The sequence below is a fragment of the Austrofundulus limnaeus genome, unplaced genomic scaffold, assembly GCF_001266775.1.
Source record: "Austrofundulus limnaeus strain Quisiro unplaced genomic scaffold, Austrofundulus_limnaeus-1.0 Scaffold963, whole genome shotgun sequence".
NCBI classification, from domain to species: domain Eukaryota; kingdom Metazoa; phylum Chordata; class Actinopteri; order Cyprinodontiformes; family Rivulidae; genus Austrofundulus; species Austrofundulus limnaeus.
In genome coordinates, this window is record NW_013953365.1 from 124,651 (window position 1) to 128,452 (window position 3,802).

A 3,802-nucleotide genomic window follows, 5' to 3' on the forward strand; every position below is an offset into this window, starting at 1 on the left:
AGCAGCCTTGCACCGAGGACCTATCCACATCATCATCATTTACCCAGAATGCTTTGCGTGTAAATAAAATGGCCCCATCCGAGTAATATATTTTTAAACTTTAGTTTAAAAATGATAAAAACTGAACATCCTACAGTATTTTTACAGTTTTTATTTTACAGTTAAACTATATGTTTATCATATAAAGTCTAATGTTACAACTAATCGGGGATCCCTTTAAAAATGATAAAAAGGCTTTCTACTCAGCAGCAGTGATCAGTGTGATTGTTAAAGGTGATTCACAATTTTTCCCATTTTCACAAGCATACTAATGGACTAGTGTATGATTTTCAAAATGGAAAAAAAATGTTGGTTGACTTTTTATTTTTATTTTTGATAAGCCCCAAATGACCGGCATGATGCTGTTCTCCTCCAGTGGAGATACTAGGTATTTTGGTACCAATCTGATACCACGTATAGCTAGTATCGCCGATACCAATGTAGATTCTCATATTTATTGTGTTTTTTTGAATAATTTTGTGAATTTGCCTTTAGTTAAATTGAGAATAGGCAATCCTGATCCTCGAGGGCCACAGCTCTGCATGTTTGATTGTTGTTTCTCTGCTCCAACACGTCTGATTTGAATGAATGTGTGATTATCAGGCTTCTGCAGAACTTGGAAGAGGTAATTCAAAGGTGTGTTTGAGCAGGGAGAAAAAAAAGTAAAACACGCAGGACCATGACCCTCGAGGACCAGGATTGCCTACCCTGACATAATTGTGATAAATGTTTTTTTATCAACTACCGCAATATAAAACAACATAACAATATGAAAATGGACCAAGACACTTTACATTTCTGACTTTCACACACTGATGGTGGTAAGCTACATTGTAGCCACAGCTGCCCTGGGGCTTACTGACAGAGGCAGGGCTGCCATGCACCAGCACCACTGGACCCTCTGACCACCATCAGTAGGCAAGGCAGGTGAAGTGTCTTGCCCAAGGACATAATGACTGAAACGGCTGGACAAGGGATCGAACCAACAACCTTTTGGTTCCAGGACGACTCCCCTAACCACTCCACCACAGCCGTTAGATCAACACACACACCCCTACTGCAGGGAAATATTGACACACCATCTGATGTACAGCGTCGTTGTATTTTAAAGGGCCAATATTATGTGTTGCTCAGGCATATATTTAAATACTATATCATAATAAAGTATCTATGTCACCTTTAGCTGTTATTAAAATGCTGACTTTATGTTTAAATAGAAAATAAACTTATCTTCTCATCACTTCCTCTTCTAAATGCCTTGAAATTGGCCTCTGTCTCTTTAAGAACCACCTTCCGCTTCTGTCCCGCCCATTTCAGCGTACGCGGGGGTTCGCTCGCACGCTATGATGCAGTTTACTTGGCATCTGAAAATACATTTCCTCAAAGGTATTTTGAATCTAAAAAGAGCTTCACTGAGTGGGAAGTAGCAGCAGACAGTTAGGTTTCACTTTCACTCGTTTGCTTTGTTGTCTGCAGGAGTCATGAGCGGAGTGTGTGGGGTGGGGAGGTGTGCTCCGTGATGAGGAAGTTTGGCTTAAAGACACGTCCCAGGGGCGTTTCTGGTCCCAAAAGGCGTTTCTGGTCCCCATCTGTTGTTTTGCTCCTCAGCATGGCTTCCTAAAAACACTGCAGGATTTCTCAAACATGCATGAATGAGTCAGTGCAAGGCTTTGGGCATGTTTTTTATGACAGTATAACATTATAACATGATATAAAACTCAAAAAGTTGATTTTACATGATATTGTCCTTTTAAACGTTAATGTGTTTGGCGCGCTGTCATAGTCGTACAAATCTGTCCAACTTGTGTGAGTGACCAGACTTCCTGTTGACTCAAACTGTCCACACAGGATGTTTCATTTCCATGGAGGGTTCATTAGGTCATCACAACAAATAATTTCACAACCAAAAATTGCACACACTCACAGGTTTGTTTTTATATTCCTGTGGGGGCCATGGATTGACTTCCATTCATTTTCTGGTAATTTTATAGCCTAACCCTAACCATTTACCCTAAGATTAACTCCACAGGTACCTACCTGACCCTAAAACTAACCTCAATTTACAATTTGGTCCTAAACCCAGACCTGAAATTAGCATTCATACCCGTGGGGACCAATGCCTGGTCCCCACGAAGCTGCCGTTTTCTGGAAATTGGTTCCCATGTTGTAGCAAAGGCATGCAAAAATAAATACATTTTAAAAAGCATATTTATAAAAAGTTGGAAAATTGCTCTACTACAACTTTCCACAGTTTATACAAATGCTGCATACCAATGGGCAACCATGACCCAGGATTTTAAGATTTTAGAGGAAAGCTTTGACCCCAAGTTACAAACAGACCAGGACCAGGGCCCGTACTTATGAAACGTCTTAGAATTACTCTTAAGAATGCTGCTAAGAGTGGACTTAAGTGTAAAAAATTCTTAGTTAAAAGCTGAGAGTAAAAGTCAGTTATCAAGCGTCAGTCTTACTTTAAGCGAAGTGTAGGAGTAATTCTTAAGAGTCAGTCTTACTTTAAGTGAAGTGTAGGAGTAATTCTTAAGTGTCAGTCTTACNGTAAAATAGTTACAATAAAACAGTTATGTGTGTGAGTCATCAGGATCATCAGACTGAGGAATCTGAGACATTTATTCCAGATCTCCAGAGCCTTAAAAGCTTGTGGGTCCTTCCATCGCTACCTGTTTGTGTTTGTTTCACTGTACTGTGACCAGTCAGACTGGACTGTGACCAGTCAGACTGGACTGTGACCAGTCAGACTGGACTGTGACCAGTCTGGTCACAGTCCAGTCTGATGTCATCAGACTTCTGTTTATAGATTTAGATACTGGGAAATATGATGTAATATTTGCATATTTGTATTTGTGACTGTGAAGGATGTTTTTTCCTGCAGGAGGAGCTTCTGTACGAAGCTTGCTACTGAGGGTTGTGTAGTTTGAGTTCAGGAGGCACAGAACTCTGGAGCCCACAGCCAGGGGCCACAGGGACCACAGCCAGGGGCCACAGCCAGGGGCCACAGGGACCACAGCCAGGGGCCACAGCCAGGGGCCACAGGGGCCACAGCCAGGGGCCACAGGGGCCACAGGGGCCACAGCCAGGGACCACAGGGGCCGAGTGTGGCCCCTGTGGTCCCTGGCTGTGGCCCCTGGCTGTGGCCCCTGTGGCCCCTGTGGCCCCTGGCTGTGGTCCTTATAAGTTTCATTTTTTATTCTAGACAAGAGGATTTTTTTTCACTGATTTTTGGGTTTTGTATTTTTCATCCCTGACATCCTGCTGCACCGTGTGTGTTTGTTTACTGAGGAGTGGAGAAAAAAGAAAACAGAAGAAAAACATAAATAAATAAATAAATAAATAAATAAAAGCACACCAGCAGCTGAAACCTGACATTCTCCGTCTTTCTTCAAGCTCTCAGACAAACGTTACAATGTGAACATTTCATAAAACACAAACATGTGAAGAAGCAGGAGCTACTTTACAACATGTTGTTTATGTTCTTTCAGCCAATCAGGATCCTGTATTTTCTCTGGTTTGTAGCAAAGCTGCAGATTATTCTCTTCAGTTTTTCACAGTTTCTTGTTAAATGAGAGGATGAATCGTGGATGACCTTTAACCCGAGGTGAATCAGTGAAAACTGAAGGACTTTGTCTTTTTTTCCCAACATTTGGAGGCAGCAGAGCCTCAGTGTGACCTGTCAGTGTGATCTATGTGCACAAGGATCACACGACTCTACACACACACACACACACACACACACACACACACACAC